The sequence below is a fragment of the Vanessa atalanta genome, chromosome W (genome assembly GCF_905147765.1).
Source record: "Vanessa atalanta chromosome W, ilVanAtal1.2, whole genome shotgun sequence".
NCBI lineage: Eukaryota > Metazoa > Arthropoda > Insecta > Lepidoptera > Nymphalidae > Vanessa > Vanessa atalanta.
The window spans coordinates 6467924-6492043 of NC_061901.1; the positions used below are offsets into that span (position 1 = coordinate 6467924).

General features: G+C 37.4%; 1 pseudogene; it reads right to left on the reverse strand.

Moving 5' to 3' along the window:
* Nucleotides 1–591: 591 nt before the first annotated feature.
* LOC125075712 lies at nt 592–22837 on the reverse strand (annotated as a pseudogene).
* Nucleotides 22838–24120: the final 1283 nt, after the last annotated feature.

The window sequence follows — 24120 nt, forward strand, 5'->3', positions numbered from 1 at the left end:
TCTGATTTTGCGTTACAAATTATTTTAAGCTATAAAATAAATTATTTATAACATATTTTGTATGGATTATGACGTCATTGATTTTTTAAATACTCAGTTCTTTAGAAATTTCTAATCGAAAATGTTTTTTTAAAAACCGGCAATAAAAGTAGCTGCACTATCATCTCGCTTAACAGTTTTCGCTTCACACGATATGACATATAGTTACGGAATACCAAATATTTTTCAATTCAAGGTCGTATCGAAATGAGTTCAGAAATGAAAATTGCTTAAAATCCTAACGTGGTTTTTGCAGAATCGCACTACTGGACCAAAAGATTCGTTAAGAGGTAAATTTAAAGAAATTAAAATAATGACTGTCGCTTCTCAATTTGTTTTTGATAATGTTATGTATGTACGCAAAAACATAAATGATTTTCCCAGAAAATGTGACGTACATTCTATTAACACTAGGAACAAGAATAAACTTGTTACTCCAAGTACCCGATTACACAGGGTTAGTAATTCTTTTTTGGGGCAATTTTTTTTTTTTATGTCAAAGGTGGCAAACGAGCAGGAGGCTCACCTAATGGAAAGTGACTACCACCGCCCATGGACATCTGCAACACCGGTGGGCTTGCAGGTGCGTTGCCGGCCTTTCAGGAAAGAGTACGCTCTTTTCTTGAAGGTTCCCAAGTCGTATCGGTCCGGAAAAACCGCCGGCGAAAGCTGGTTCCACAGAGAGGTTGTGCGAGGCAGAAAATGCCTTGAAAACCGCGCTGTTGTGGATTTACGGACATCTAAGTGGTGCGGGTGAAATTTAGAATTTTGACGAGATGTCCGAAGGTGAAATTCAGCAGCCTCAACAATTCCTCGGAATATTCCCCGTGATAAATTCTGTAGAAGATGCAGAGCGATCCAACATCTCTACGCAAAGCCAAAGGATCAAGCAGATCGGAAAGGGCTTGATCGTCGATAATTCGAGCCGCTCTACGTTGGATACGGTCAAATGGAAGGAACTGGTACTGGGGAGCACCCGCCCAGAGGTGAGAGCAGTATTCCAGGTGAGGCCGAATTTGCGCCTTGTATAGTCTTAGACGATGGGCCGACGTGAAATACTGTCTTGCCTTGCTGAGCACACCGAGCTTTTTTGATGCCAATTTGGCTTTGCCTTCCAATTGACCTCGGAACTGAACGATGCTCGAAACATCGACGCCAAGTATTCCGATACTAGCTGTGGCGGCTAACGGAATATTCTCGAATCGTGGAGATACGACAAATGGTGTTTTTTTAGCAGTTAACGCGCAAACTTGCGTCTTTTTGGGTTTGAAATGGACTAGGTTTAGCCGACCCCAGTTCAAGACTTTGTTCAACGAAGACTCGATTTCAGACCCCGACGAAAACCGTACGGCGGTCGCTAATCAGCTGGTACTCCTCTAGGTACCGCAGGAGCTGGCAGTTTATAATGGACTCCATTATCTTGGAGAACAAGGAGATGATGGCTATAGGCCTATAATTGGACGGGTCTAAGCGGTTGCCCTTTTTAGGGATCGGATGCACCAAAGCAGTCTTCCAGGAGTTTGGGACGACGCCGAATGTATAGGATTGCCGGAAAAGACGCGTTAAGACCGGCGCCAACTCGGGAGCACAAGTCCGTAGCACGATTGGAGGAATTCTATCGGGTCCACTCGACTTATGAATATCCAAGGAAAGAAGTGCTTTACGAACTGCACTTTGCCGGAATTTAACCTCCGGCATCGTGGTATCACACCGCGGGATTGTTGGTGGTGACTTTCCTCGGTCATCCAGAGTCGAGTTCGCCGCGAAGAGAGAGCCTAAAAGATCAGCCTTCTTCTTCGCTGTATGGGCCAATGACACACCGTCCTTGTGCAGAGATGGTAAGGAAGGCTGACAGAAATTCCCTAAGACAGCCTTGGCGAGAGACTAGAACGCACGTGTTCCTGAAGGGAGGCGCACCAGTCTCTCGCCAATTCTGCCAATGTACTCCGTCTTCGCCTCAGCAATCACATTTTTGAAGGACCTAGAGGCAGAGTTATATTCCTTTCTGAATGCGCTGGTATTTACATCACGAGACGCTGATGCGTTAGCCCAGTCCTGGTAGCGTTCCCATTTTCGGCGTGAAGCCGTTTTGCAGAAACGACCAAAGCAGGGCTGGGACTTGCCACCGATGGGGACCGGTGAATACGGAGTGAATAGTTCCATAACCTGAAGTACCACATCGGCGACAGAGTCAGCAACAACGCTCGGATCATCCGGCGAGAAACAAACCTGCCCCCATGGGTAGGATGCAAAGAAGGACCGCATCCCATCCCAATCTGCTGACCTGTAGTGCCACACTCGTCGGCAGCCCACGAAACGAGGTCGTGAGTACCGCGCAACCGGCACTGTACTTCGGACGAGACAGTGGTCCGACGAGTCCAGAGCGGGATCGACGATAACCTGGTAGCCATCCGGATGAGAAGTCAGCAGAAGGTCCAACAGGGAAGGTGTATGATCCTCCACGTCTGGTATTCGCGTTGGCGAGGGGACTAGTTGTGTCAAATCATATGCTAAAGCGAAGTCGAGAACAGATCTACCCGCATGATCGGTAGTGCGCGATCCAAGCCATTCGGCATGGTGGGCATTAAATTCGCCAAGAATTACGATCTCTGCGGATGGGATCTGCTGCAGCACGGAATCTGTAGCCATTTGGACGTGTTCAACCAGTCGGTCGGTTTCGGCATTACCGCTATGGGACCTATAAAGGCACGCGTAGATTCGCGTATGATGCATGTATGATGCATTTACATGTATGATGCATGAATCCTGCTTTGTTAATCTTATATTGATTTTTGTTTTTGAGTGTAATAAATGTGCTTTGTTTTCCTTACAGCTGGCGGATAAATGGACATTATACTAAATTTATTATATTTTTTAGCAGTTATAGACATTTTATAATATTGAAATATATATAATTATATATTTAAAATAATTTATATACATATTTATTATTATTTATACTTTACTTACAGTTGTAGTTACAATGGCTTTTAATGACAGCTCTGATAGTGAATCTTTTTTTTCTTTATCCTCAAATGGTTCGAACAGTGACAGTAGTTTCCATAGTATACATTCCGTCAACGAGTCCCTTGATACTTATTTCTCTGATGTTGAAAAAAATTTTAATATAGTTCATATTAATGCGCAAAGTATTCCTGCACATTATCCAGACTTATTATCCTCTTTCCAGAATAAAAATCTTCATGCAATATTGATATCTGAGTCATGGCTTAAACCCTGTTTGCCGTCTACAACGTATTCACTCCCTGGTTTTCTTCTGATCCGAAATGATCGTTTAGGGCGAACGGGCGGGGGTGTTGCCATATATCTCAGATCTCATATTGCATACTCGATTGTTAGTTACTCTCAGTCTCACACCAGTGGAGAGGCAGAACACCTTTTCATTGATGTTACACTTTCACACACTAAACTTCTTTTAGGTGTTTATTATAGTCCGTCGCAGAATGTGGATTATTTTTTAAGTTTTGAAAATCTGTTGGAGTCATTCGTACCTTCGTACAGTCATACGGTGGTCATGGGTGACTTCAATACATGTCTGCTTAAAAATGATTGTCGGTCATCTCGTCTGACATCGCTTGTCAACGGGGTGAACATGACAGTCTTGCCACTTTCTGCTACGCACTGTTTTCCTCATTCTGTTCCTTCTCTTCTTGATTTAATCATTGTGTCATCTATTGACCATGTTGAAAAACATGGTCAATGTGATGCGCATGCCTTTTCTTACCATGATCTTTTATATCTATCCTATAAAATCAAACCCCCGAAGGCAAAATCAAGAATTCTTCTGCAACGCAATTTTGCTGGGATGGATTTAGAGCGTCTGCAAGCTGATGCTGCTAAGATTGACTGGTCGGTGGCGTTAAATGGAAATACTGTTAATGAACAGGTTGGTGTATTCAATTCGCTTTTAACTAAACTTTATGATACACATGCACCTGTTCGGCGTATTCGTATCAAACATTTACCGGCACCATGGCTTACCTCAGATATAAAACGTCTCCAAGAAAAGAAAAATTTAGCTAAAGCCAAATATAAATCGAATCCGTCAGACACAAATAAAGAAAAATATATAAAGTATCGAAATCGTTGCAACAGGCTGTGTAGAGACACACATCGACGGCATATTCACAAAGCTGTAGTTGAGGAGGGCGATACCTCTAAAGTTTGGAAATTTCTGAAATCTCTTGGAGTTGGGAAAGCTCAGTCGGATACAAACTTCAATAATGTCGATCTTAATCAGCTCAATAATCATTTCGCGTCAGCAGTTGCTATCGATGGCACTGTCAAATCAAAAACAATAAATAATCTTTCTGCTTCATCCACTCCAGCATTCCCATCTTTTAGTTTTAGTCAATTAACGGAAAGTGATATTAAGAAGAATATTTTAGCTATAAATTCTGATGCTGTCGGCTCTGACTGCATTAGCCGTAAAATGATAATTCCTATCATTGATTACCTTATTCCTGTCATCACATGTATCCTTAATAATTCCATTAATACTGGTATTTATCCTTCCTCCTGGAAAGACGCTCAAATTGTCCCATTACCGAAAAAAGTTAATCCATCGTCCTATAGTGATTTCCGCCCTATATCCATACTTCCTTTTCTCTCAAAAGTCCTGGAGCGCCTTGTTTACCAACAACTTAATTTATTCCTAACCAAAAATAACCTATTTAACCCACTTCAGTCGGGTTTCCGAACTTGTCATAGTACGGCTACTGCTTTAGTTAAGATCACCGATGACATCAGATTAGCTATGGATAACCAGGAAGTTACAGTTTTGACATTACTGGATTTCAGTAATGCCTTCAATACTGTTGATTTTGACATATTACTGGCTATTTTAAGTTCTCTTAATATATGTCCTACTGTAATTGACTGGTTTCGTTGTTATCTACATGGCCGCAGACAAAGAATCCGAGTTCAGGACTCTTATTCTAATTGGTCAATTTTAAATGCCGGTGTGCCCCAAGGCGGAGTGCTTTCACCTCTGCTATTTTCGATTTTTATTAATTCCATAACTCACAATATATCTTCTCTCTACCACCTGTATGCCGACGATTTTCAGATTTACTGTCACTCTAAGTTAATAGATTTACCACTGACAATACAGACAATTAACTCAGACTTAAAAAAGATCTTAAGTTGGAGCAATTCATTCGGTCTCAAAATAAATCCACTTAAGTGTCAATCTATTATTATTGGCAGTCCAATATTAATCTCACGAATAGATTTTTCTCTTTTATCCCCTATATTATTTGACAATGCCATAATTCCATACAGTGATAAAATAAAAAATCTGGGTATAATATTCGATAAAACCCTTTCTTGGAATCCACAAATGAGTGAGGTAAGCAGAAAAATGTTTGTTGCTGTTGGTTCCCTACGTAGATTACGTAACCTTTTACCGATTCCCACCAAAATTGCGTTAGCACAATCTATCCTTTTACCAATTCTTGATTATGCAGATTGCTGTTATCTTGATCTTAGAGAAGATCAATTGAACAAACTTGAGCGCATTCAAAATCTTTGCATCAGGTTCATATTTGGGCTTCGCAAGTATGACCACATTTCCGATTTTCGCAAAAAGCTCGAGTGGCTCCCGATCCGCCTTCGCAGGAATACACACATTCTCTCTCTTCTCTACTGTATACTTTTCAACCCCAATGCCCCTATTTATCTAAAACAGTCCTTCCAATTCCTTAGTGATTCCCATTTCCGCAGTCTTCGCTCCGAACAAAACCTTACTCTTAAAACTCCTTCCCATACTTCTTCCTTTTTTACTAAATCCTTCTCTGTCCAAGCAGTACGCTTGTGGAACTCCTTGCCCATAAATATAAGACGTGCACAATCCGTTGCTGCTTTTAAGAGGCTTGTAAAACGCTATTATTTGTCATTGTAAATCGTTGTACTTTTATTTATGAAATATAATAATACTTTATATATAGCGTTCAAGTTGAAATTGAGTCCCCTTATGTTGCAGAAGTCCACGGTGAGGGTGGTAGGGGTTGCCTTATGATGCCTGCTCCGCTTGCCCCGAACAGTGGCTAGCGCAAAATTGCCCCCCCCAGAATTCGGAGGGCAGCCTGGGCATCCCTGCTCAGGTTGTGTACGTCCTGAGCATGGATGCCCAGAGAGGGATTCTCCACCGCAGTCGCTGATGGTACCCTCCTGGGGTAATAAAACCAAATTCTGCACAACCATTATGTTTTTGGGGGGAGGGGGATCGGGCCTCCGGGACTCTCACATACCGGACGAAACGCAGTAGCATAGCTACCACTTCACGCCGATTTTAAGTGAGAGAGTGGTACTTCCCCGGGCGTGCCGGCCCATTCGGCTGCAACCCAAAAGTATGCAGTGTGGCACTACCACTATAGTATACGTTTTTACAACAGGATCCCAGAAAACGTTCAAAATTATTCAATTATAAAATTCAAAAGAATCGTTAAAGAGCGTTTGTGTGCTAAAGGATATTACAACACTAATGACTTTTTAGTTGACTGCACACCTAGGGAATGAAATGATCGCCTCCAGGCTGTTTCAAATAACTAAAATATAAATATCATTGTACATGCAAAATGGTAAAAATATATATATATCCCGCTGAGTTTCTTTCGCCGGTTCTTCTCAGGTCCGAGGTGCTAGATTCCGAACCGGTGGTAGATTTTTGACTATCAATAAGCAAGTGTAAACACTTCTATATTGAATAAAGATTTTTGACTTTGACTTTGACTATTATATTCTACAGAGTGGTTTTTATCAGTATCGATTTCAAGTGAAGCATTAATGTAACTAATTCATAATTTTGTTCGTTTGCTTCATTGTTATTAGAATTATCGGTATTGTTAAAGAAAACAGAACTCATTTCAGCTGTATCTGTGGCAGTTTTAACATCAAAGTACTCATCTTCGGTTGGTATATATAAGTTTCATCCCTATTTCTATTATTAATAGACTCGTCTAATGAGTCATCTTTACTGGTGTTGGTTGGTGCATAAAACGGATATTTGTATCGAGGTCTCTGTAAAGTATGATAAACGACTTATAATACTATGCCTAACTGTAATATAAATAAAAAAAAGAGAGACTAAACATTACAAATAATATTCAATTCGTTTTGTACGATAAACCTACCAACGCAATGGTGTTATAAATTTTATTTTTATGTGTAGTTTTATGAGGAGACAAAATATCTTCCTTGCCATGGTTGTTATTATCTGCAATGATAAACAACAATTATAATAAGTCTCTTATTCAAGTTTGCTGCCTAATATGTCAAGGTTCAAAATTAAATAAAATGTATTACAAATATAGGTAGATTTTAAAATTTTAATAATGTACAATTACATTATATACAAGATGCTAATTTGTATCTGCTTCATAGTTATAGATTATATAAGAGTATTATATCTATACTCCATATAACAGAACAACTGTCGCCGTCGTCAATTATAAATAAAATAAAATATAATAGGAACAAAAATACAAAATAACAATAATAATATATAGCATAGATGGGTCTCGAACCAGAGTCATCCAATGGACGCGCAATACGACTTGATGTGTAAGTTACACATGAAGCCGGTTTCGCCGCTGAGTTTAGTAGTTTTTTGCTGCGGTACTACGAAAATATTTAGTACAGTCGAATTGGAACTGAAATGACTTCCAATTTGTTTTTGCAATTCCTACATTTCTGTAACGAGGAGACAAAGGCGAAGGTTATAGACGCTGTCTCCCTTGTTGCGTCTGTATATCGGACGTTGGTAGCATGTGGACGTCGAATCATATCGCCAAAAAGCCATGTTGGTCGTAGAATAGGTTGCAGTATATACATATATATATTAGCCGCATAAACAAAAAGACTATATATATACATATGCACATACATACATATACTTAAACATACATGTATACATACACAAACACAATGTATATAACGAAAGGAGGAGATAATTTTAAAAATTATAGGCATATGTAAGTAAATGGCTATGAGGCATAATGTAGTAATTATTGTAGATAATGAGAGACATATATGAAAGTTAAGATGAGTGTTTGTATGAATGTAATTAGTGTATCGTGTGTAGTGTGGTGGGATTTGGGTAGTAGACCTTATAATAGAAATTATTAAATACTTGACAGGGTTGTGTGCTAGTCATTTATCATTTTATCATTTTTGAGATCACGTAGGCATTGTTCGGTTTTGATCAGGACTTGCTTCGATCCTTGCTCCTTGCGCAGAAATACCCTGGAATTAGCGGTCCAACAAAATCTATATCTATTCTCCTTGGCAAAACCACGGGCTATAAAGAATAGCTTTTTGGTCGAGGCTGACAGAAGTTCATCTATGTAGAAAGGTTTTACTTCTCCAGGCAGGCCTATGTGTTGAGTTTTTAGCTTATCTGTAGGCTTTCGCGATTTATTAAATTTAGGTACTTTTGTTAGTATTTCATACTTTTTCTTTTTTTTTATGTTATAGGGGGCAAACGAGCAGGAGGCTCACCTGATGGAAAGTGATTACCACCGCCCATGGACATCTGCAACACCAGGGGGGTTACAGGTGCGTTGCCGGCCTTTAAGAAATAAGTACGCTCTTTTCTTGAAGGTTCCCAAGTCGTATCGTTTCGGGGCTGAGTTCTGTTCAGTTTTCCAAGAACATAGCATATTTTGTATTTCATTTTTAAATTCAGTGAAGCTATCAGGGTTCTTCGGAGTGTCAGTACGTAAGCGCTTATGCCTTATGGACACGAAGGAGTTTTCAAATTCTTCACCTACTTTCGCGAGAATATCAGGTTCCGATTGTACCTGGGTACTAGTTGAGGAGATGATTATTCACATGATTATTCAACTTTAGAAAATAAAATAAAACTATGTATAGAACGAAATAAAATATTAAAGAGTAAGATTCTCAATCCACCTCAAAGCGACTGGATAAATAATCATATTTTAGCTGAAATAAATCATAGAAACTCCTGCTAGATTAAAATGAAAAGGAATCCTAATAGTTGTGACATAAAAAAAGATTTCTACGAAAAAAGAGATCAGGTTGCTAAATTAATCCAAAACACAAAAGATTTTTACTATTTTAACGAATTTAATAAATGTCTGAATAAACCAAAAAAAATGTGGAGTCTAGTAAATATTTTAGCTAATAATAAAATTCAACACAGCTGTGCTCCTCCAAAATTAATTGTAGATTCGATAACTTTTACCGATCCCAAGGAAGTCTGTCAAATATTCAACAGATATTTTGCCACAATTGTGTCGATATTAGCAAATGAAATCCCTAAACAATATCACGATGATTTTAGCCATGCCTTACCCAAACCAGAGTCTTCACGCGTTCTTGAGCTGTCTACTCTTAGGCCATGTACATCTGATGAAATTATTAAAATCATTGATAAACTCGATTCGAATTGCAGCACAGGTATAGATCTGGTCAGCACTAAAATAATAAAATGTATAAAATATTTAGTTTCAGATAGTTTGAGTAAATGTTTCAATAAGCTAATTACTAAAGGGGAATTTCCTGACTCACTAAAAACAGCAAAAGTTACTCCTATATATAAATCTGGCCCTAAAACTGATCCAGGAAACTATCGACCCATCTCTGTACTGCCCATATTATCTAAAATTTTAGAAAAAAAATTATATTGTAGATTAGACGAATACTTAGAATCGATTAACTTTATTACTGAAAGGCAATATGGGTTTAGACCAAAACGTAACACTCTCACAGCAACAGTAGATCTCGTCAATAAAGTGAAACATAATATAGATTGCAAAAATATTGTCTTAGGAGTCTTTATTGATTTAAAAAAGCTTTCGATACAGTAAGCCCCAAATTATTGTTAAAAAAATTAGAAACTATAAATATCACCGGTTCAGCTCTAAAAATGTTTGTATTTACAAAACAGAACACAAGTAGTTAAAATAGATAATTATAAAAGCGATGCACTACCTATATCATATGGAGTCCCACAGGGATCTATTTTAGGCCCATTACTATTTTTAATATATATTAATAATATACAATATATCGGACTACACGGACATTTAACCCTATATGCTGATGACACTTGTTTATTTTACTTCAAACAAGCTTCTTCACAAGCTCAAGACGATCTAAACACTATATTTTCATGGTTTCAGTCCAATCTTCTAACCATTAATATCTCTAAGACATGCTACATTTTATTTAAAGCTAAAAATAAGGTCATACCACCACATGAACCACTAAAAATTAATAATACACCGATTCAGCAAAAAAATAGCGAGAAATACTTGGGTTTAAGAATTGACAGTTCATTAACGTGGAACACCCAAATCGAATACATTAAAAGCAAGCTTTCATCACTACTCGGATCACTTCGTAACATTGTCCGCTGTATTCCTCATAAACTTCGGTACACAATTTACAATACACTAGTAAAACCGCATCTTTCATACTTAATCGAAGTTTGGGGAAGTGCCGCAAAAACAAAACTTGCTAACTTACAAATTGCACAAAATAAACTTATCAAGCTACTTTTTAACTATCCATATCTAACGGCCACTAAAAATATTTACAAAGATACTAAAATAATGAACATCAATCAATTATATACTTATAACGTTTGTATCTTTATTCAAAAATCACTTAATAAAAGCATTTACACTAATATAACATTTACCAAGCGCAATAGTAAACGTAGCAACCGACGAGTTAGCCTTTTAGTTCTGCCAAAAACCAAAACTAATTATGGAAAGAAAATGATCACATTTGAAGGAGCACAGCTTTATAATAGAATACTTTCTTGTATAAGGAAGACGCATTCACTTAGCGCATTTAAAACGCAACTTGCGCAATATCTTACCAACTAACGCATACAGTGGGTGCGTTTTTCTTTTCTTTTCTTTTATTTTCTTATTAATTTCGTACTAACCACTACAGATTAAATAAAACTTGGTGTGACGAATGTTAGCAATGGTATATATTTTAAGTTAGTAATGTTCTCAAATAAGTGACTATGTATTGTCTTGTTGAGAATAAAGATCTTTAAACCTTAAACCTTACTAGTTGAGGAGCTCGACGAGCTCGGGGATCGTTGAAGCGGCATTTTATCTAATTTCGTGCAACGTTGAGTTTTGTCAATCACCATTAATTGTTACACACAAGCCGGTTATTATATTAACTTCAATAACTCACAAGAAATGCACCGCTTAAACAAAGAATCAGTTTTATAGTACACTTATAGTATATCGGCCGTCTGAATAACAGAGCTCAATATAAGCTGGTCTCTTCTTATCGCTTAGATAAAAAAATACAACTGCACTGAAATGACCAATCATGCGAGACAATACACACGTAATTGTCCGTAAGGCAGGGTTCTAAGTTTGTGGTTTCTTTTAAAACACTCGCGTGGAAGTGTCCGCTAATATCGGCATCGGGCCGAGGAACACTCAATATAGACAGACGATCTTCCGTTCTCCTTCCCCTAGAGTTCCTCAAGGGAAGACGTATGATAAACAAGCCCACCAAGCCATAATTGGCAATTGCCCTTCCTCCTCTCCAAATGGTTGTGCCCTAAATGTTGGTAACCCCTCCCCTCCTAATAACAATCCTAACTTATTAGAATTACTCACCAAAATCCTCCTTAACATTCTAAGCACATGCAATGAAATCCCTTTACCGTCCACCGTTGTCAATGATTTAAATCAACTCTTCAATATCCTTAAAAATGGCCCCAATCAGATTCCTTCAATGGAATTGCAAAAGCATTCGTCCTAAGAAACCTGACCTTATTAATTCATATAAACCCGTCATTATTGCCCTCTCTGAGACATGGTTAATTCCCGGTTCTCGATTTCGGATTCCGGGTTTTTCCTGTTTGAGAGATGACAGAAGTGATGGGTATGCAGGTAGTGCCATCCTGATCAGGCAGTCTATTCCCTTCTCTCAAATTTACATGCCTCCTTTAAGCCAGCATATCAATGCCGTGGCTATAAAAGCCTTCAATATATACCTTTTTTATCCCTTTACATTCCCCATCCTAATTCTTCACTTGCTCCTGAATTACACTCCATTTTCTTTTCCCTTCTAAGCCCTGTTCTTGTTATGGGATTTTAATGCCCATCATACATTATGGGGTTCCTATTACTGTGATGGATTTGCTCCCTTGTTGATAGACATCGCTGATGATGTAAATTTATGCATTTTCAACGATGGCTCACCGACTCGTAGAGTTTATCCAAATCAGAATCTTTATTCCGCTGTCGATTTATCTCTATCAAATCCCTCCCTATCCTCACAATTATATTGGAATATCCTCCCATCAACATTTGGAAGCGCCCATCAAACACCCTTCAAATCATCCCCTCTTCTAAAATACAGACTAAAAAATGTTAACTGGTCAGCATACTCTAACTCTGTTGATGCCATTTTAGACTCCCTCCCTGGTTTTGTGAATGATGAAAATATTGTTGCTTACTACGAACTTTTTCTTAATGCTATCAAATCCTCTGCTGATGCCCATTTTCCTCCAAAAAATATGAATAAAAAGACTTCACACCAAGGAGGGGAAAGCATTCCCCTCCTCGGTGGGATGAAGAATGGAATATCATGGTCCAACGGAGATCTGAAGCCGAAGAGTCATATACAGTCTCTATGACTCCACAGAATTTCATCAAATATCAGCGTATTGATGCCAAAATTAAAAGACTGTTCTCCAAAAAGAAAAAGCATGGGTGGACCAACATCTGTGAATCCTTCAGTCCTCGGTCTCCTCCTCAAACAGTTTGGACAAATCTTAAGAAATTTCGCCGGTTCCTCAACTCAGTAAAATCCAAATTCCAATAATCCCTCCATATGGCTTAATGATTTTGCTGCCAAGCTGACCTCCCTTTGTCCCATGCCAGGATAGTTTTATTACGTTGACTCCAACACTTGTATCGGGTAATTTGGATGGTCCGTTTACTCTCTCAGAGCTCCATACAGCTCTAAAGGGACTTAAAGACTCGTCACCAGGTTCGTTCTTTTATAGTAAACCTTAGTGATAAAGCTAAATGCGTCTATTTGAATTTAATTAATGCTTTTTTCTCAGCAGGAATCGTCCCGGAATCTTGGAAGTCCCAAACTATTATCCCTATCCTCAAACCAGGAATAAGCCCATTGGACCCAAGTTCTTATAGACCCATTGCTTTATCATTTACATTAGTAAAAGTAACTGAACACCTCCTGAAAAACCGTTTGGAATAATGGAAAGCAGGAATATTCTCTCACCCTCTCAATTTGGCTTTCGAAAGGGTCGGAGTACTCTCGATAGTATCAGCATTCTCACGACACATTCGAATAGCTTTTTTTTAACGGAGAGTAACTAGTGGGTGTTTTTCTAGATATTTCTTCTGCATATGATAATGTTCTTCTTCCGGTACTCAGGCAAAAACTGCACCAGCTGAGCATCTCTCCGAGGATTACTCATTTCATATGTAATCTGCTATTTTGCCATTGATGATCAATTTCTGTTAAACACCAAATTTTTTTACTTCCCCCCCGATTCGTCTGGAAAGGTCTCCCGCAAGGCTCTGTCCTCAGCCCTCTGCTTTACAGCATTTATACCCACGACCTCGAATTATCTGTTAAAAACTTTTGTAACATCCTTCAATATGCTGATGACATTGTATTATATCATTGATCTTCTTCCGTCCAAAACTTAACATTGCGTTTAAACTCTGCTTTGCATTATCTTGACCTATGGCTCTCTGATCATGGCTTATCTCTATCAGTAGATAAGACTCAGGCAGTTGCTTTTACACGAGAAAGGTTAATTCCCGTCTTTGACCTGTTTTGTGGGGATCAGCGTATCAACTTTGTCAATAAGGCGAAATTTCAAGGCAAAATACTCGTTAACAAACTGAACGGAATGTGTCACTCTGAACATATTATCAAAAAATTAGAAAAAGGCTTCCTTAGAGCTGTCTCAGGTTTCTGGTGGGGAGCTCACCCCTGTTCTTTTAAACTACTGTACAATACAATAGTCCGTATTCATTTAAACTATGGACTATTTGTCTTAGATCCACTTAATAAAACCGTTTCCGATAAACTTAATAGAATCCAACACAGATGCCTTAGAATAATGGGCCGTTATATAATAATTCGTACGTACGTACGTACGTACGTACGCGCACGGAACTATATAGCTCCGTAAAAAAATTGTTTTAAAAATATAAAGACTGTGTTTTGCAATTAAATAACGTAGATATGTGTAAATAACAAAGACAGTGTGTGAACTATATAAAAAGAATTATTGTTTTGAATAAGTTTAATACGAAAAGTGTGACAAGATAATTATATAATATAGGTACTTTTATTGAGGACAGTGACTTATTTAACTAGCCACAAAAGTTACGATAGTAGTGTCTTGATAAAAATTAGAAATAAATGCTTTATAAAACGATTTTAAGAAAGACCTAAATTTCTATAAATTTAAAATAAAACAAAGAAATATTTAAAAAAATATACAGTGAAGTGAGTAGAAACAAAGAGAATAACTTTTTCTGTAGCGGGTGTTTAATAAAAACTCCAGGTGCATATTATAATGTTGTACATACAGTTCGCAATTTTTACTTTAATTATTAACTATATCGTTGGCCCAACGGTGTGAACTATACTTCCACGCGCGAACTATACGGGTTCCAAACCAAGTTGTTGGCGACCTATTTCATTTTAATTTATTTATTTTTCTGTAAAGAAGCTGCTGACATAGTCGTAACTAAATAAGAATGATTCCACAGAAAAAAATAATAACAACAAGAAAAAATACTTCTCCAGAATCTTACAATGTGACAAACCGACCAAAAAGCAATCAGTCTGAAAAGTCGTCGCCTGCATCAGAACAACTTACTAAACAAGAAGTTGAACAAATCATTCGTAATGAGTTTCAGGCCTTTAAAAATTTACTATTAGAAGATATCACTAACATGTTAAACAAAATGATTCAAGAAAATCTTAAACCTATAAAAGTAAAGTAAGCAAATATGTACTATTGAAAACTCGATGACTTTTTTGAGCGAAGAATACGAATCTACTAAAAAAATAATTGCAAGTTACGACGATAAAATTGCGGAAATGGAAAGAGAGAAAAAAGCACTACAAAAATTTAACATCTGATTTGCAACAAAGAATACAAACTATGGAGCAGCATAATCGATCAAATAACATTGAAATACAAATGATTCCTGAGCATAAAAATGAAAATTTAATTAGTACAGTAATGCAACTGAGTAAAACAATATCATGTGATCTAAAGGAGTCTGATATACATCACTGTACTAGAGTTGCAAAATTGAATAACAGCGACAAAAGACCCAGATCTGTGATTGTAAAGCTATCCACACCACGAATGAGAGACATGATGCTAGCATGTGTCATCAATTACAATAAATCGCATCCTGACGATAAACTGAACACAAGTCACATAGGTATTGCAGCAGATAAGTAGCCAATATATGTTATGGAACACTTGCCACCAGCTATTAAGTCTTTACATGCAGCAGCTAGAATAAAATCTAAAGAAAAAAAATACAGATTTGTGTGGGTAAGACAAGGAAAGGTATTTATGAGAAAGACAGAACATTCAGAATGTATTTATGTAAAAAATCATACTGTATTGGATAATATCCAGTAAATTACTTTGCACTCTAAACTGATAGATCATTTTGGTGTTTCATGTTATAATATTCAACGGTCTTAATATATACTACCAGAATGTCCGAGGTCTCCGTACTAAAACACATGACTTCATCTGCAATTTATCTTGTACAAATTATGATGTTATTATATTAACAGAAACGTGGCTTAATAATAGAATAGAGAACCATGAATTATTCGACAGTCGTTATACAATATACAGAAGAGATCGTGATAGTTCACGTTTGCATTGTAAAAAAGATGGTGGTGGAGTTTTGGTGGCAGTCTCCAATAAACTGAAATCAATGCGACTCAGTTTTTGTGAAAGTCAGTGTGAAGATCTTTGGATAAATATTGAACGAGAAAATTGTCACGATGAGTACAAATCAATTACATTATGTGCAGTTTATTTGCCTCCGCCCTTTTGCCGTAATATGCTATCTAATTTTATCAATAATTTTAATAGTAGAATTGCAGAGAATAGACATGTTGTGCTCGTGGGAGATGTTAATTTAAGTAATATCGATTGGTTCGCTAAAGGTGATAATGTTGTTTCTAATAGTTCCTTAGGAAATTTGCTAGTTGATTTTGCATCTCTCAATAATTTAGTTCAACATAACAATATTTGTAATAACAAGAATAAAATATTAGACTTAATATTCAGTAATTATAGTAACATAAAAATTAGTAAGTCTATTTTGCCAATAGTGCCTCCAGATCACCACCATCCTCCCTTAGATATATTAGTCTCTTATACACCAAGAACTTCTTTAAAAAGCAACATTATTGGTGAAAAGAAGAACTATTTTAAAGCTGACTACGTAAGTATAATTTCAGAATTAGATAATATCAATTGGTTAAGCGAATTTTGTAATTATAAGTCAATAAACTTAATGATCGATAAATTTTATAACATTTTGAACAAATTGATTGAGAAATATGTACCAAAAACGAAACTAAAGGGTAAACAATATCCTCCATGGTTCACTAAGGAAATGATAAATTTATATAAAGAAAAACAAGTTTATTTAAAGAAATACAAAATATATAAAAACCCACTTGATGAAATTTCATTACGTCTTCTAAGCAAACGTTGTGCAGATTTATCGAAAATTTTCTACAATAATTACATTAAAATTGTTGAAGAAAATATTAGTAAAAATCCTAAATATTTTTGGTCATACCTTAAGGGCAAACAAGATAATAGTACATCACTCCCAGGCATAATGACTTACAAACAAAAAGTAATGAAATCTGGATCGGAAATTTGTAACGAATTTGCCTTGTATTTCGCTTCTGTATACACACAATCTCAAAGTTCATATACATTACCATCTTATAATAATCAAGATAAATATGACTTTGGAGAGTTCACTAATTTTGTAATATCGCGAAGGCAGATTTATCAATACTTAAAAAGACTTGATACAACTAAAGGGACAGGTTATGATAATATCCCTCCTATATTTATTTCTAAATGTGCATGGGTATTAAGTTTCCCATTACATTTATTATACAACGAATCACTTCGCTCGGGTGTTTTTCCTGATAAGTGGAAAATAGCTAGGATCGTACCAGTTTATAAGTCCAAGGGTAGTGAGTGCATTGAGAATTATAGACCGATTTCCATACTTTCCACTTTTGCCAAAGTATTTGAAGCAATAGTTTACCCATATCTAGAATGTCATGTTAAGCAAATGATTAATAATAACCAGCACGGCTTTATAAAGGGTCGATCTACAACATCAAATCTTGTTTCGTACAGTGAATTCATTGTGCCAGCTATTGATAACAACAAGCAAGTTGACGCAATTTATACCGATTTAACCAAGGCTTTCGACAAAGTTTCGCACGATATTTTACTCTTAAAACTAAGTAAGTACGGATTCAATGGTAAAATGCTTGAGTGGTTCAAATCATATTAATACAATAGACAACAATTTGTTGTCTTAAAAGGTTTTAGCTCGAGTCTATATAAAGCCTGCTCCGGGGTTCCTCAAGGGTCACACTTAGGACCTTGGCTCTTTAATATCTTCATTAATGACATTTGCGATACGGTACATTATAGTAGAGTATTTTTATTTGCGGACGATTTAAAATTAACAAAAGTAATTAATAACTTAGCTGACTCAGAGCTCTTGCAGGTGGATATCAATGCTGTATATAATTGGTGTAAAAATAATAAAATGGAATTAAACGTAAGTAAATGCAAGCATATAAAATTTACACGCAAGCTCAATAAAATCGAAACAATATATAGCATTGATAACATCAAGTTGGAGGAAGTTTTTGAAATGAGTGATTTAGGTGTCATTTTTGATGACAAGCTTACTTTTGTCCCGCACTTAAATAAAATAATTGCGAAAAGTTCCAAAACGTTAGGATTTTTGATGAGAAACGGTAAACACTTCACGAATAACACGAAAAAATTAATCTATAACGCTTACGTGCGTAGCGTTCTGGAGTACGGTAGTGTAGTGTGGAATCCTTGTTACAGTGTACATCGTCTGCGTATAGAGAGAATACAGGAGCGATTTGTATATCATCTATCCAGGAACAAAAAATTCTCATACAATAAATGTAATAAAAATTACAGCAATCTCTTGAAAGATTTTAATATGGATAGTCTCTCTGTACGCAGACAATTATTAGATCTTTCTTTCCTATTTAAGATAATTCGTAACGAGATTGACTGTACTCACTTACTTGAAAAGATATACTATCGTATTCCGAGGCGTAATGCTCGTAGTTTTCTGGGTACTTTTGATGTCAGAATATCAAAAACGAAATTAGGAGGTAATGCACCAATACCTAGATCAACTCGGTTGTACAATGGTTTTAGTCAAGATCTAGATATTTTTAATGACTCTGCCATATTTATCGTAAACGTGCGCTAGAATTGTTGAGAGATGCAAATAAATAAATAATAAATAAATAATTAAAGAATAATAAATAATGTTTAATAGCTATTTTTTGTTGTGCTCTCTTAATATTATTTTATATTAATTTGTATATTTTTAGTGATTTTTTGTAATGTAAACTTTGCATGAATTTAATGAATTATTTAATTTTAATTTGTACCTATATCAAATCAAATTATTTGTGTATTTAATTTTAATTTTATTAAGTGCATGTTTAATTTTTATCATGTCTTTAATTTTTATCAATTTTAACTTTTTTTTTTTTTCAAATCTTTCTACTCATGTTGCTATAATTATGTGTTAATGTATTTTTAAAACAAATATTGTAATTGTTGTGGCTACTTTAAAAAGCTTCACATGTTAACTATTTTCATTTAATTGTGTTACATTTGTCATTAAAACATGTAGTAGCTACTAGTGGTCCTTAAAATAAATAAATAAATAAAATAATTGTAGAAGCCATGAAGACTTCACCCACTAACGCCCTGCGAGTTGAATGTGTTGATCCTCCATTACAACTAAGAAGATAATTTTTATGTGACCGCTTCGTGGTAAAATCATTACAGTTATCTTGTCATCCTCTTTGGTCCCGTTTGAGCAAACTGTCCCAACTCTGTGCTCGTCCTAAAAGTCCATCCTTGTTATTAGACAGTTTTTTAAAATTTACCAAACTTCCGCATCCTATATTAAGGTTCCATTCAAATAGTCTATTTTTCACTCCATTTAGAGTTCTTGTCGATAATCCTCCAATTATCACAGATCTTGGTCTTACTAACGGGCTCCTGATACAAACTGTAAGTATCAAAGAATTTTTCATCAAAACTGGTCAAACCACCTCCTTATATTTACTGATGCCTCTAAAATATCCCCCGATAGCTGTGTCGGTTCAGCCTGTTGGATTCCTAAATTCAAAATTATCCTTCAATTTAAATCCCCTTCTGAAACATCCATTTTTTCCGGTAAAGCGATTGCAATTCTATTTGCCATCCTATTTGCCCACTCCCATGACGTAAGACAGATTGTTATTCTGACTCTAAGTTGTCTGTTGGCAATTAAGGAAAATCCATTTCGTAGTAGGCGGATTTTTTTATTATCCTTAAGATCAGGGAGGCTTTGTTCTCCTGTCACCAAAAAGAGATAGAAATATCGCTTGTCCGGATGCCAAGCCATTCTGGTATAAGCGGTAATGAAGCCGCAGACTCGTTCGCTAGAGCTGCTATAACAACTGGCTCTCAAAATTTGTGTGCTCTAGCGAAAACTCACCTGGATAAATCCTGGAATTCTGTTTGGAAAGTTTCATCAAAATCTAAAGGTAGATTTTACGCATCTCTACAACCAGACATTCCAAGGCGACCTTGGTTTTCTCTTCACAAGCTAATCGTTGGGTCACCACAACTATCTGTCTACTACGCCTTAGACATGCATGTACTCCCATACATCTATGTAAAATTGGAGTTAGGGATCACTCTTTTTGTGAGTGTGGCCTAAGCGAAGGCTTCCTACCCCATATACTGTTCTCTTGCCCCAAACTCCTCTATCTTGTATATGACGTTCTCCCTCCTAAAGTTCCTCGCCCTATTAATGTTGAATGTTTGTTAATGTTTGTGTTTAGTCCATTTTGTAAAATTCTATGTAAATGTATTAAACGTAATAAGATTAAGCTGTAAATAGTTTTGTGATTTTTCTTTTGTGTTTAAATAGCAATTATTTTTTATCGAATTATTATTATTGTGTTGTTTTAGGTTGTGGGTTTTTAATTCCCTCTACTACTATTATGCCTTCAAAATTAAATTGAGCCTGTAATCTCGACCTCACCGATCAATCTCTACCGTGTCTTCTCCATCGCACGTGACATTGACGAAATAATCTGTGCCTTTTTGGCACAAATAAAAGCCAAAAATAAAAAGAAGCAGTTTTTGACAGTTACGTCACTCACTGCATACCAACCTTGATCTAAGGGTTAAAGCTTACTGGTGGTATTGGCAGGCAAAAATATAACTTTAACATTTGCAAGTGTTGGTAAGTCCGTATGGGCAGTACGGTAAAAAAGAGTGTATTATGTTGGTAAAGCTTTCGAAGAGAGAAATGTCAATTTGGAATATTATATTAGTTTTCTGAGGAAAAAAAGTTACAGCAAATATCACTTGCCAAGAAAGAAACTTGCAAGTGTGAAAGAGCATGACATTAAGTTCATATTGCCGAAACCCACTATAACGGGCAGTACTACATGCCAGCAATCATATCATAGTTTTTCTGTTGATCTGTCTTATTTAAATATGCGTTAGATTTTTTTTTTTTTTTATTGTTTTAGACTCTACTCTGCGTGTTTGGCGATCTCAATAATAAGTATCTAATAGATATAACCTAACCGTGGTTGTTGATTTTAATAACTTTATTTTTTTGTTTCTTTTTCTTAAATTTAGGATGATTTGAATACCAAACAAGACTGTATTTCTTTTTTCTTACGATGCTGTTGTTGTGTTCGATTTTATTGATGTTATGTTAGAGGCAAGATGGCCCAGTGGTTAGAACACGTGCATCTTAACCGATGATTTCGGGTTCAAACCCAGGCAGGCACCACTGAATTTTCATGTGCTTAATTTGTGTTTATAATTCATCTCGTGCTCGGCGGTGAAGGAAAACATCGTGAGGAAACCTGGTTGTGTCTAATTTCAACGAAATTCTGCCACATGTGTATTCCGCCAATACGCATTGGAGCAGCGTGGTGGAATATGCTCCAAACCTTCTCCTCAAAGGGAGAGGAGGCCTTTAGCCCAGCAGTGGGGAAATTTACAGGCTGCTTATGCTAAAATAATGCTAATGATGTTATGTTTAGCAGAAGATGCTATATTTTGTTTGTTTTTTTCAAGATCTACTCGACTTATGAATGTCCAAGAAAAGAAGTGCTTTACGAACTGCACTTTGCCGGAATTTAACCTCCGGCATCGTGGTATCGCATCGCGGGATTGTTGGTGGTGAATTTCCTTGGTCATCCAGAGTCAAATTCGACGCGAAGAGAGAGACTAAAAGATCAGCTTTCTCCTTCGCGGTATGGGCCAATGAATCACCGTCCTTGTGCAGAGATGGAAAGGAAGGCTGACAGAAATTCCCAACAACAGCCTAAGCGAGGGACCAGAACGCAAGTATTCCTGAAGGGAGACGCACCAGTCTCTCGCCAATTCTGCCAATGTACTCCGTCTTCGCCTTAGCAATCACATTTTTGAAGGACCTAGAGGCAGAGTTATATTCCTTTCTGAATGGCTGGCCGATGCGTTAGCCCAGTCATGGTAACGTTCCCATTTTCGGCGTGAGGCCGTTTTGCAGAAACGACCAAACCAGGGCTGGGACTTGCCACCGATGGGCACCGCAGAATACGGAATGAACAGTTCCATACCCTTAAGCACCACATCGGCAACAGAGTCGGCAATAACGCTCGGATCATCCAGCGAGAAACAAACCTGCCCCAAGGGTACGAGGCAACCATGAAACGAGGTCGTGAGTACCGCGCAACCGGTACTGTACTCCGAACGAGACAGTGGTCCGACGAGCCCAGAGGGGGGTCGACGATAACCTGATAACTATCCGGATGAGAAGTCAGCAGAAGGTCCAACAGGGAAGGTGTATGATCCTCCACGTCCGGTATTCGCGTTGGCGAGGTGACCAGTTGTGTCAAATCATATGCTAAAGCGAAGTCGAGAACAGATCTACCCGCATGATCGGTAGTACGTGATCCAAGCCATTCGGCATGGTGGGCATTAAAATCACCAATAACCACGGTCTCTGCGGATGGGATCTGCTGCAGCACGGAATCTGTAGCCATTTGGACGTGCTCAACCAGTCGGTCGGTTTCGATATTACCGCTATGGGACCTATAAAGGCAAGCGTAGATTTGCGAATGGTCGTCACAATCTACACGCAGCCAGATAATCGATAGGTCCTGTCCTTCAAGGCTGCCGAGGCGTCGAGAGCAGATATCATCTCTGACGTAAACGCACACCCCACCTCGTGGTACAAAGGAATGTTCTAATTCATACCCGGGGGTAAGAAAGAAAAGTCGTATCGGCAGGAGAAGATATCTGTGTCTCGGTAAGAAAGAGCAAGGCCGACTTCGCCGTCTCAAGGTGAAAGTGAACGGCGTTCAAGTTCGAGTTGAGTCCCCTTATGTTGCAGAAGTCCACAGTGAGGGTGGTAGGGGTTGCCTTATGATGCCTGCTCCGCTTGCCCCGAACAGTGGCGAGCGCAAAATTGAACCCCCCCCCCGCCAGAATTCGGAGGGCAGCCTGGGCATCCCTGCTCAGGTGGTGTACGTCCTGAGCATGGATGCTCAGAGAGGGATTCTCCACCAAATTCTGCACAACCATCAAGTTGGGGGGGGGGGGGGATCGGGCCTCCAGGACTCTCACATACCAGACGAAACGCGGTAGCATAGCTACCATTTTACGCCGGTTTTAAGTGAGAGAGTGGTACTTCCCCAGGCGTGCCGGCCCATTCGGCTGCAACCCGAAGGTATGCAGTGTGGCACTACCACAAAAAATAGGTATACGGATTACAAAAATATTTTTTTAGTGTTTGTCCTATAACATATTACATTAGATGTGTTCATTAAAATGTTAATATTTCTTAATTCTAAAGTAATGGGTAGTTTTACATTAGCAGGTAGGTATCTATAGTTATTGACAAGCTCATTGTACAGTTGCATGGGTGGTAACACGGCTGGATGTATGGAATTTTGTTTTACATGCATTATGTAATTTACTTTTAACATATATTGGATGCGTTCCCACGTCCACGTCCACGTCCCACGGATTTTTAGGGGGTACTTTTGTTTTTTTGTTTTTTTGCGTGCCTCTCTACCTGACGGATCGGTCTGATCTCTCTCGGACACGTCATTATGTGTTTCCGTGTCAAAGCCGACGCACGTCTCTAAACTATGGGAAGAAAACGTATACAAGAAGTTGCTGGAAAATCACGGCCTAAACGCCGTCGCATACTCAGCTCGTCGTTAGACTCTTCGTTGGATGAAACTAAGTGATGCTAACAACTATCCTGGATTGTATCTGTCACGTTAAATGAATGTATATTTATACATTTCATATGTACAAAGACTTATTAATCTGCATATTGCAGGTCCTAATCGTGATACGAATGAAACAGATTCTTCGCCAAGAAGTTCTGTGTACCGAATGGGCCAAGAAATGGCACAAGTTATTTATTTTATTTGGGTAACAAACAGTAACATAATACACAAATATATGATTAAAAAAGGTAATACAGATACCAATTAAGTTTCCACTTATAAATAATACAGAATTAGAGCAATTTGAATACAATGATATGAATTTAATTTAATATATAATTATTATCCAATCTAACCTAATATAAAATCTGAACACATAAGCATTTAATTAAAATAAAATAATGTTAACAATAATAAATTAGTAAAAATACATCAAATTACATCTTCTTTAAAAGTAAC